The 12,581-nt window shown below is 38.9% G+C and overlaps 1 protein-coding gene across 20 annotated transcripts in view; it reads left to right on the top strand.

The window, feature by feature from the left end:
- Positions 1 to 12,581, top strand: part of RBFOX2 (RNA binding fox-1 homolog 2) — a 283,206-nt gene that overhangs the window by 150,391 nt on the left and 120,234 nt on the right. The window lies entirely within an intron of this gene.

Below are 12,581 nucleotides of genomic sequence, written 5' to 3'. Positions count from 1 at the left end.
GTGCTGTGGTATTACCTAGTAAATGTTACAAGGAGAACAGTAGTCCTTTTGCTTCCTTTTCTTGGTATAACCTCTTTTTTTTTTTTTTCTAGGCACATTTCATTAACAAATTTAAGACAATTGAAATGCTAATTAAAACAGCCTCCCTTCATATTTATAAACTCTGGGTTCTTTTTATTCTTTTGTCTTTTATATATTTAGCCCACTCATTCATCAGTTTTGGAGTCCATGGTAATTGCCGGCAACTGGTTTGGGAAAGGACACTACTAGAAGGCATAATTAAAAGTGCTACTTTTGTATATGGTAATTTGCATTTTTTAACAGTAACTTTTATTTTCCTTTGAACTTTTAGGATTTTTGCCACTTTTCACTGAAAAGTAAACTAACTTTTAACTATAACTTTAAAAATTTATGTTAGAGTTGGACAATAAAGCTCTGTACTTTTATTGTAACTGTTTTAACAAACAGAATATATTAGGCATCCCCTATTCTTAAAATCTGGGAGTGAAAAATTCTTCTTTGTTTTGCCAATAGAATGTAAAATTTTAAATGTCACGGCATAAACTCCTAAGGGGATAAGAAGGGGCTAGGGAGAGAGTAGGCAAGTTGGAAAGGGTGTTTGGGACTTGGGCAGACTTTTAAAACAGCAGTTACTTCTCGATGGTGTGGGCTGCAAACACACACACACACACACACACACACACACACACACACACACACACTTTTGAGCATTTGTTATTCGCAGTCAGTAGTGCATAGTTTGGAACTAGGTAAAGGATATGTTATTTTCCTAAGTACAGAATCAGGTTTTGACCATTTATTATTTGCTTGAAAGTTTACTGAGTTTCTACTATTTGTAGATACCTTGTAGAGAAGGTTTGCCTTTGGAAGTGTTACCTACACCTAGCCCAGTGGCTCCATCCTCATTCTCAAACAGAACGAAAAGGGGCTAAGGTGTGTGTATATTTTAGGTTTAACAAATAAGTCAAAACCTTTCTTCTTGAATACTTTCCCAGAGGATTTCAGTGCTTGCTGTCTTAGTCCACCAGAGCTGCTATAACAAATTACCACTGATCAGGTTGGCTTAAACAACAGAAATTTCTCTCTCACAGTTCGGGAGGCTGGGAAGTCCAAGATCAAGGTGCCTGCAAAGCAGGTTTCATCCTGAGGCCTCTTCTCTTGGCTTGTAGTTTGCCACCATCTGCCTGTGTGCTCATATGAACTCCTTTTCATGCACGTGTTGGGGGAGAGGGCAAGAGCGAGAATGTGCGGGTACACATGTGGCCAAGTTCTCTGATGTCTTTTCTTATAAGGACACTAATCCTATCCCTTCATGTCCTCGTTTAACCCTAAGTAGTTCTTTGGAGGTCTGTGTACTAATATAGCCACAATGGGAGTTAGGGCTTTACGACTGAATTTTGGAGAGGAGGGACACTAAAATTTTTGATCATTACACTTATCTTTTTAATTCATCAAAAATTTGAATATTTATTGTGCACTCACCACCTTTACAGACCTGCCATTCTCTAGCTCAGTAAAATCAAAGAAATTACTCAACCTTGTGAGGTCACAATTTCTTCCGTAGGTGAAGCAAAAGTGTTGAACTGGTCAGTAACTATGATTGATTCTGACTCAACCAATATTCGTTCCATTTTCATTTTCCTCTCTTCTTTTCCTCTTTCCCTGGTGTATTTAGGGTTGGTCCTTGCTGTTTTTACCCTTCCTTTCAAAATCTCCTTTTGTTTCTTTGTATTTTTATTCTCACGTTCTGCCTTCTTTCTCTGTTCACCTCTTCCCTGAATTGGGTGTATTTTCTAAGAACTTATGAGTTTACTATATTTGTTAGCTCTTTACAAGTTTAGCAAGTAGGGGACACCTGGGCTGCTCAGTTGGTTAAGCATCCGACTCTTGATTTTGGCTCAGGTCATGATCTCGGGGTCCTGGGATCAAGCCCTGAGTTAGGCTCCATGCTTGGGGGGAGTCTGCTTGAGATTCTCCCTCCCTCTGCCCCCATTCATGCTCACGTGTGTGTGCTCTCTCTCTCTCTCTTTAAAAAAAAAAAAAAAAAGTTTGGCAAGTAGATGGAGTGTTTTATATTTGTTTCTGTTAAACATACTGTAAACCTTTAAACTAACTTTAAAGTAAATTGCTTTTTAATTACTTTAGAACATATCTGGTTTGTTTTCCTCTAGTCCTCTGCCCTTTGCTAGGCAAGATACCTCACAGCATTATTTCATAAAATTTAGTCTGGGGAGGCTAGGGGTATTGTTTTTCTTGTGTGCTTTTACTAAAGCCTCTTAGTATTGATGATGACAGTGATGTATTTTTTACTCTTGAGAGAAGGGCCTTGTGCTGCCCCCCCTCATTTCTCCCTTTTGATCTGTGACATTTGAAAGTAGTTGTTCTGCAGTCTCAGTGGCTTTTCTTCTTCTGTGAACATCACAACAGACTTTGAAGTGAGCTTCACAGGATGTAAAAAAAATGGGTGACATGGGTGCGAGACTGTGTTGGTGCTAACATTTCCATGACTGATGGAGAAAGTTTGCCAGAAACAGTGTCAGTAAGACTGTTGTAGAAACTAGATCATGAGTGGGGAGAGGTCTTGTCCTAGTTTTAATATAAATCCTTGATCTGATGGGCACAGTCTTAAGAAACCATCTGGAAGTAAATTCTGCACCTTTTAAAGCTGTTCCTTCTAGGATTTAAAAATCTGTTATCCTTACAACACGCTAACAGGTATTGTGATAATGGTGGTGATATAAATTATAAGGATGTGGATTAGCAGCTACCGATTTTTGAATGCCTGCTATTTGCCAGGCTTTATACTGAACATTTTACAGTCACTAACATACCAAATCCTGATAGCAGCCCTATGGTAAGTGGTCATGGACAGGCCACTCTAGTTTCTCCTATAAATTCTTCCAAGCAGGGATGAATTCTAAATGTTCCAGCAGTGCTGAACACCTATCAAGTACTCATTAGTAGATGTTGAACTGATGGGAGCTCAAATGTACCATCTTAAGACTGTCGCTGTCTGCGCTTGCCCTGCCCAGCTGCAGATACAGAAGGCATGCTAGTTCATTCTGTACTCTGAATTAGAAAGTTTAATCTGCCCCTATGTTAGGGAGCTGCTTTCCCACTAGTCAGCACAGTCTTTAAATAATCTGATGCCTTATTACCCTTGTGCCAGGGTTTAAACGTCCTTATTAGATTGGCAAGTCTCCTTGCCTGGTCTTTTTGTTCTGGTGTGTGGCGGCACTCTAGTTTTCCTTGGGACCTGCATCCAACACTGAATCCTAGTTTGGTTAACTAAGGGGAATCACTCAGCCATTTCTCGCTGGTGACTTTCTAAAAAATTCATTGGATCTGGATTTTCTTTTTCTTGGTTTGAGTTTGATGGTATTCCTTCCCATGTGACAAGGGAAAGTCAGATTTTGCCTTGTACTCTCACACCGAACCCCTTGGTCAAGAACTGCTCAGATGAGGCTAGTTCGATATATCCTTATGACCTGGTCATTTGGATCTTGACCTCTTCCTACAGGAGGTCAGTCTTTTCCCAGTCTCCACCTCGAGAAGTCTTTATTTCAGTGGAATAATTCCTCGCTCCCAGGATTTTGCCATCATCTGTGTTTGTATTGTTGCCTGCTGATGTTACGTTCAATCTAAAGCTCCACTTAACTGCTGGTCAGAACTTCATTCCTTCTGCACTGGGCCTTCACAGCTTCCTTCCTTGTTTTTATTTCCTTATCTACCTTCACATTTCTTCTGTTCCCCTCTCCTCCAGCCATGCAACACACATTACTTCAGGAAACCTGGTGATACTTCAGAGTGTAGGTCTTGGAAACATGTTTATGCACTGCCAAAGTTCAGTTTCCCTTCCTCTGTCTCTCCCCAGGTACTTAACACAAATGAAAATAGTGACCTTTTAGAATAGCTTTTAAGGGAGGTAGCAACATACCAACTCCCCCAGGATACTGTTGAGTGGAAGCCAACTGGCACAAAGAAGTAAGAACAAGAAGATTAAACCTTTAAAATTAACAGTTTTGAACTATGGAACTAATGGAAACAAGACAAGCAAGGGATGGGAGAAGCGGTGCTTACTCCAATGTGGAAAATAAATATTTTTCAATAATAATAAAAGCAGTCCAGAATACCTTGAGAGTGAATTGTTTTCTTTAAATTTCATGTTCTCTGTAGCCATGCCTCTCATTGCATTGGTAAGTGGGCTAAATCATGTTTCTTTATGCATCTCTGAATAAAAGGTCAAAAGAATATAGTTCATTAAACTGCTTGTTGCCTCCAAACAAATCTTCAAAGTTCAAATAACTGGGAATCAATGCCTGAAAACATAACATACCCTACTAATTTTGAGAGGAAACTGAGACCTGCTTTTATCAGCCATTTATCCAGAAAAGGGTATGCTCTCTATAAATCTAGCCAAGTCTCCTTCATTGTCTGCATATCATACTCTGCAATATTGATGTTCATAATGTGATCCAGATAGTTTCAGTATGGTTCTATGTAATTTTATTGATTCTCACATGTTACAGTTCTCAGTTAACCAGAAACCCCCATTGTTTTTTATTCACTTTTATTATTTGTCTTATGACAAAGGGGTTGTTGGAAAGCCCTTTTCTGTTATTCTTATCATTTTGCATATAGATTACTATTTTTAACCTTCTTTGATGGGACCTTGCCACAGAAGTCTGTATTTACATTCTGTATGTTTAGAGCCAGGATATCAGTCAGGGATGCGAAGGAGGTATAAATCAGAATCCAGGGTTGGAGTGAGAGAGACTATATTTAAACCCCTAAGTCATAATGACATTTCAGAAAGTAAGGCTGTGTCTGCTCTTCTGGGCTGATGGAAGATACAAGTGAGTAAATGCTGTAGGACCAGGGTGTTAAAAGTGGTTAAGAAACACTGATTTCAAGTCTCTCATTTTCACTGAGTGACCAAAAGAATTTCCACTTTGGTAAGTCTGCAGTAGAAGTATGTCATGAAGCTTGTTCAGACTGAAAGCTGTAGGATGACTTGAGGAAAATTCAGGCATGGCCAAAAAGGGACAATAGATTCTTGACCCCACATTTTCCCTTGAGGATTTGAAGCTAGATTGGTTTAAACAACTGTCTAATAAAAAACAAAACACACACACTCAACAAAGATCTCTCTTAGTGGACTAGCCCCTTAGTAAGACAGTTGGAATGTTGGAGCTGGAATGTTTCTTGTCAGTTGGTCACTGACTTGGAAGAATTACAGTGGGACTAGGATTTGGATCTCTGGCCTAGCCCGTAGAGGAGGAGGCGGTTGGGGTTTTGTGAAAGGAGGAGAGGTTTAGAAATGAAAATAAAGGTCCCTTAATCAAAGGGAAACATTCAAAAGAGGTAGGATTAGGATGTGAGCTTAGGGGAAATACCTAAACTAGAAATATTAGTTGTTTGCCAAGGAAAAATAGGAGTGTTTGAATGGAACAGCTCCATAAAGAAGGAATTATCTCAAAACCCTGTTAATTTTCTGGCCTATTGGTTCTTAATCTTTATTTTGGGTCTTGAACCTCATTGAGAATCTAATGAAAGCTCTGGACCAGGTCCCCAGAACAATGTACATGTTTATAACATTTTGCACACAATTTTCAGAGGATCATGGGCCCTGTGAAGCCCAACCATATTAAGAATGCTTTAACTCTTTTGTCATCTACCTCTACCGAGACTTAGCCAAAATTTAGTGAACTTGGTGCCACAGGAAGTATTTGGAGGCTAAACGATGATGAATGTTGCTTGACATGTGCATGAAGAATGGGTTAAATTCGAGGTAAAAATATGTGTAATAGAATCTGGATTTTAAAGAACTTAACTTTTTAATCTAGTACTTTTAAAAAAAGTGAAGGTAATTGATAGAGCCGAGATATGAGACATGTTATTTAATGGGCTGGACGGAAGATACTGGAAAAACGGCTGCAACCCAGACTTTGTCATTCACTGTGACTCCGAACAAGTCATGTATCCTATTGTATAAAAGGATACATCATAAGAAAATACTGCTAGTAAACTAAATTGTACCATACTGAAAAGTAACAAATACAGAATTGCTCTAGTCACGTCTTCCACACTAAAAGCACAGGTAGCGGGAAGTATAGGACAGGGAATCAAGATCACAGAGGCCAATGTGAAATTGGATGTTTCCATCTCTGGTAGCTTGTAGTTAAGGTGGAGATGGCAGGCTGGATCCAGGTGATATATTTGGAGTGAGGGCCTGTGTAGGTGGTCACAGCCAGAGTGGGCTTACTTACCCAGGGTTGAACGATAACTGAAAGGTCAGGCGCTATCGAAGATCCATGGGCCAGTCTAGAATCCGAGGATACTGATGCTGAGGTAAATAAGTCAGGTGGTATTTTAGGGAGAGGATTTAGGGGTTCAGGGCCACTCTAGTTAAAAGGTTGAGGACACTATTTATTCCTTTATCTAGTTTTCTTTTATTTCCGCAAATACATTGTGCACACCTGTGGGCCAAGCACTGTTGTGGATGCTGGGAACATGTAGAGCAGGCTTGATTGGGATGCTGAGTCAATCCATTGCTTCATCACAGATCTAACGACTTTTATATGTTTTAGGTGAAGGTAGGAATGAATTCCTAAACTTGTTAGCCCAAAGCTTGACAGAGTGTGAGTGAGACAGCCCGGTTGGACTGGAAGGGAAGGACATAGCAAGTTAGTTTTTCCTTCTTGCTCTCACAGATATTTTAGAACCTGGGGACTGATTTTCCTAGATTCTTTTGATTCAGGTGGTGAATAATAGCATACTTTTGGACAGTTTCAGAAGAAACATGATTTTGATGATCACTTTTTCAGGATCTTGTGCATGTTATCTTAGTTTTAAAAGATGATTTCAAAGTGTTTGTGATAGGTCCTTTTCTCATGGTGGTTTTAAGTGGGAAGTAACAAGTACTGTAGTATTAACCCCAGACTTTCTAGAAAGATTCTACAATTTTATATTGGTCCTTAACGGATTCAAACCGGAACTTCTGTCTTAATCCTCTCCCCCACCCTCCCTTCCAGTTTTAATAGTTCATATAGGTAAAATAAAACCTAGTTTTTAAAAAGTGGTGTGTTATGCAGTGTTGGATATTACATTGGTAAAATAATCATATCTAAAAGTGTTTGTTATGTTTTGTTGTTGGCTAAGGTGATTGAAGGGAACTTACTCTGAAGATAATAAAAAAATGTTAACTCTGAAACTGATGATCAGATGGAGTTTATCACCTTATTTTTTCTTCATAAAATAATTTTCAAAGAATGCTAATGAAAAACCGATCAGAGAGAGAGGAAACTTCTCTCTTAAGTGCTAATGGCCCTTACCAGAGCAACAACCTTTAGTTAATATATTTAAGAAACATGAGTAATAAATACAAAGGCTGTTGTGAGGAAGTATCTGCATACTGATTTTGTCCTACCATGTGGGCAGCTATGTGTCTGGTAAACACAAAGAATACGTTGTAAAGGCCTTAAAATGTTTTGGTAAACTCCATACATGATACAATAATCATAAACATTAGGCATAATTGTTTTGTAGTGTTCTGGGTGACATCAAATATAAAGCTGCTAGCAGATGTATTTAGAGTATTCTGGATTTCAGGGCCAAGTTGTCTTTTCTTAAATTAAACTTTTTATTTTGAGATAATTATGGATTCACTACACATATTTTAAAGTGGCATTTGATGAGATTTTGGCATAGGTAAATACCTGTGACACAGTCAAGGTAATGAATATATTCTTCGCACCCCAAAAGTTTTTTTCTTATCATTTTGCCACACTTACTTTACTATTCTCTCTATAATTTTTTTCTGAGCCTTTGAGAATAAATTTAAACTTTTTTTTTTTTTTTTTAAGATTTTATTTATTTATTTGACACAGAGAGAGCGGCAGGCAGAGGGAGAGGGAGAAGCAGGCTCCCCACTGAGCAGGGAGCCCGAAGCAGGGTTTGATCCCAGGACCCTGGGATCATGACCTGAGCCGAAGGCAGATGCTTAACCGACTGAGCCACCCAGGCGCCCCGAGAATAAATTTAAAAAGAGAGAGAGAGAGAGAGTGTGTGTGTGTGTGTGTGTACATACATATATATCATGTCCTTTTAGTCCAAAATGCATGTTTATTTTCTAAAAACATAACCACAGTACACTTAAAACAACCAAGACATTTCCTATAGATACTGTTATCTCATCTGCAGCCCACATCCCAGTCTGCCAATTGTCCCAGTTATGTCCTTTATAGCAACAGATAGACTTTCCTTTTCACTAAACTTCTATTTTAGATCATTGCAGATTTGCATGCAGTTGCAAGAAATTGATTAGAGATATCCCATGGATATCATTGGTATCATCTTGCAAAACTACGGTACAGTATCACCACCACAAAATTTGACATTTACTCTGCCAAGATAGAGAACACTTTCATCACCTCAGGGACCCCTCGTGTTGCCCGTTTATAGCCACAGGCATTGCCATCTGCCCCTACTTCTCCTTAACTCCTTGCAACACTAATTTGTTCTCCATTTCTATAATTTTGTCATTTCAAGAATGTTTTATAAATAAAATCATGTAGCATATAAGCTTTTGAGATTACATTCTGAAACAACATAGTTCCTTGGAGATTCATCTTGGTCCTTGCATATATCAGTCCATCCTTTTTCTTGTTTCTTAGTATTCTATGGTTTGGATGTACCATAGTTTGTTTAAACATTCACATGTTGAAAGACATCTGGGTCGATTCCAGTCTTTGCCTACTATGAATAAAGATGCTGTAAACATTTGTGTATAGATGTATGTGTAAACAGTCCTCGAGAGTAGATGCACAGGTGTGCTGTTGCCAGCAATGTGAGGGTAATTGCATACTGACTTTTTTAGGGAGCTGTTAAACTGTTTTCCAATGGCTGTACCATTTTATGTCCCCACCGGCAATGTATGAGTTACTTAGTTTTTCTGCATCTGCACCACTATTTGATGTTGTTATTTTTTCTTCCCTAGCCGTACTGATAAATACGTAGGGCATCTCATTGTAGTTGTAATTTACATTTCCCTAAGGGCTCATGATGTTAGACATCTTTGTTTGTGCTGATTTACTATTTGTACATCATCTTCGGTGAAACCTCAATGTCTTACCCAGGTTCTAATTGGACTGTTTCCATACTGTTAAGTGTTAAGTGTTCTTTCTGTATTCCACATAGTAGTTCCATGGTCAGATGTGTGGTTTGCCAACATTTCTCTCGCTCTGTAGCTTGTCTTTTCCTAGAACAAAAGTTTTTAATTTTGATGAAGTCTAATTTATCAATTTTTCCTTTTATGAATCATGTTCTTGGTGTCAAGTCAAAAAGAACTCCTTGCCTAGCCCTAGGTCTTGAAGATTTTCTTCTATGTTTTTTCCTAAAGGTTTTATAAGTCTGTGGGGGTGAACATATGGGCTCCCTATTTCTCCTCTAAGGTTGCTTGGACCGGGGAATTGGAATGCCTGGTAATAGCCTGGTAAGGGCACAAGTTTAGGCTCCCCACTAGGTCGTTACTGACATGGGTGGGACTGAGGTTGGGTTTGGCTGGATTAGAGCAGTCTAAAAGATTTCTGTCTCGCTGGGTTTCCCCTTTCCTTGTCCTTTGGTTTCAGAGAGCAGGCTTTCGGTGGGGCCTTTTTTTGTCTGCGCCCATTGGCATTTCCAGGTTCTGCAGCTCCCAGTCCAGGCTCCGTGAGGCAAAAAGAAAACCCAGGGAGCTCACCACCGTGTCCTGAGGTCCCGAGCCAGGTTGCTTTCTTCTTTCCACTTGTAAGAGTCTTTGTATTTGTTTAATATATCAGATACCTAGGGTTTTAAATTGGGAGAAATAGGGGAAATTATATGTATTCCTTCTTTCTGGAAGCAGAAGTCAGTAGTTTTGTTTTATGTTAATTGGTACTTTTTCTGTCAAAGAGAAATGTGTGTGTAAATTAATATATAAATATCAGTGTTCCAAGAGAAATAAATACTGTCACTTACCCCTAACCCATACTTTTGAGAAATCTTCCTTAAAATGTGGTGCCATTCTTAAAAATGGCGTGTCAGTCGGCAACATACGTGCTTCCAGCTGTGTGTGTCTCCTGATTTATCCCCAGTGATGTCCATCTTCAGCACACTGGCTGCAGTTTACTAGTTAATTATTTTACATGGTGTTGCTTATTGTGTCGGCAATTTAAATCTGTTTTCCTGATTGGCCATTATTCATGTCATGGTTACTTTTAAGCTAAAGAACTACGCAGTTCCACAGTCTTTTTTCCGAAACTCTTGGGCCGGATATTGTATCATAATTGGGAATATTTTGTAGTTTGGAAAGTAAAGACAGTACATATACCAGGGTGTATACACCCCTAGTTGGCTGTGGGCAACACCTTGTAATCACATTCATTCATATGTTTACAGCTAAATGTTTTTGCATACTTACACCAGTTATGGTGTTGTCCCATTTTATCACCAAATGAGCCTCTCTTCCACCAGCACAAAAAACGGATGGGGGAAGGGGGGTAAGAAAGAAGTGTAGTTTCCCAAGCTTTTTGGACTTTGGAATTACACATAAGGGATTTTGGACCTGTGGAAATAGGGCAGTCAGCAAGCCGAGCTGGAGTAAGGGCCCTATTTTTAGCCCTGAACTCCACACTGTTTAACTGCTGAGGTGGTGCTATAGGCCCTGGATTTGCCAACTGTGATTGTTTCCAGTATGAAAACAAAAGCGGCTATTGGTTTAATCCTGTTATATGGTGTTGATCTTAAAAATCGTTGGATTCATATTAGGATTTGGAGTTTAATCCTGTAAGGATCAGACTAACTTTCATCTTATTTATCCTAAATCCCTCTTTAATCTTGTTAATTATGCCAGACCGCTTTCCCCAGGGTCAGGTTGTGTGTGTGTGTGTGTGTGTGTGTGTGTGTGTGTGTGTGTGTGTGTGTGTAGTATGTATTCATATAGTTGCTTTTCCAAAGGTATCTTTCTCTCTCCTGAAAAATGAAGATCAATTTTCTCACAAAGAGCCATAGAGCCACATGTACTTCTCCAGAGTAGCGTTAGTATTGCAAGGATGACATCAGTTCTGTATTCTTATATCTAAGATTAAAGTAAGTCTCTGCAAGGCCTCCTGAGAGGGAATCTAGTGCTCATCTTGGATTTCCTGAGAAGGCATGTGGCACTCTTCTAAAAGGGGAATGTCATTTGAGTTTAGAGGCTCTTAGTCAAAAAATACAGTTAAATTGGTTATAATTGAGATACCACTCTCCTATGTTAGAACAGAAAATCAGTTCTTACCTTTTGACCTTCACATTGAAATTGTGCTCTGTGCCTTAGGAAAAGAAAATACATATTTCATCTTGGATCTCTTTGCTTCCACTTCACAGAACATAACTGCTTTGGACCTTGTGCTGTTTCTTTCCTTCTTGCTCTTAAAGGATAATTGTCAGTGACTGTCCTCTTCAAGCAATAAACATTTTAGGTCCTAGCTAACCATAAGATTTTTTTTTTTTTCTTTCCTTATTTCTGCTTTTAGGGGTAGGAAGTTTTGTAATTGGACCAAAAGTTTTACTGATGGATTCAGGAACCAGTAAACCTATACCAAATGATCTCTCTTGAAGCCCCACGGAATTACTCTTCTTCCTCTAGTTGCTGGGTGGTTGCTCTCGTTTTTTAACTAATGAGTGGAGTAACTGATGTAGAGTCCTTCAACTGCTAGAAAGTGATGGTTTTATGTCATGGGGAAAAATAGCCTGGTTGACTCTGTTTTAATCTTTCTGTGATTATTTCACTTACAACAATTACTCAGGGATTCCTAAATATAAAAGATAAAAGCAAACCATAGTATCATGAATTAAAATTAAACTGGCCCTTAGAACTATTGATACCTTATATCAGCTATCTTTTATTTTTTCCAGATGAAGTAGGTACAGTCTTTTGATGCATATATGGTTATGAATGTTTAATTTGCATATTCATTTTAAAGGAAATAAAGTATTTAAGGGAACTTTATTTAAATTAAGGGAAATTTATTTAAGGGAACTTCTTTGCAAAAATGCAAGATGTCTTCGTTATTGGCAGGAGTATAATGCTGACATTGAGATTGTGGGAAGTGGAAAGAAGTTGTTACCAGGATCTAATTATATAAATGGGAAAAATTTAGGGTAAAGAACTCACTTTAGGTGATGGAGTGATTGTGTATATGCATGCTTTGCTAGAAGTGAGGAGGGGCGACTTTGATTTCTAATCCGCTTTGGGGGAAGCTCCATATCAGGGCTGCACAGAAACATTCAGTGAAGCAGCTCCTTTATCATAAAGAGAATTTTAATTAAAAAATGTTCTTGCGTCGCGAGCAGAGTAAGCGACAGCTGGCTACACTGGGTATTTATCTCCTTCAAACCACATTACCAGTAATTGCTGCATTAAATCAAAGTCAGAAGAGATTACAGGTCTGAATCGAGCAAGGGGCTCGTGCCAACCCAAGGATTCCCACACTGCTGCATGGCTGCTATCAGAGCCTTGTCCCAGTCCCCAGTAGGACTGAGAGTCAGGTGATGCCTGACAG

The sequence above is a fragment of the Halichoerus grypus genome, chromosome 6 (genome assembly GCF_964656455.1).
Source record: "Halichoerus grypus chromosome 6, mHalGry1.hap1.1, whole genome shotgun sequence".
In the NCBI taxonomy this organism is placed as follows: domain Eukaryota; kingdom Metazoa; phylum Chordata; class Mammalia; order Carnivora; family Phocidae; genus Halichoerus; species Halichoerus grypus.
This window is presented reverse-complemented; position numbering and strand designations above follow the sequence as displayed.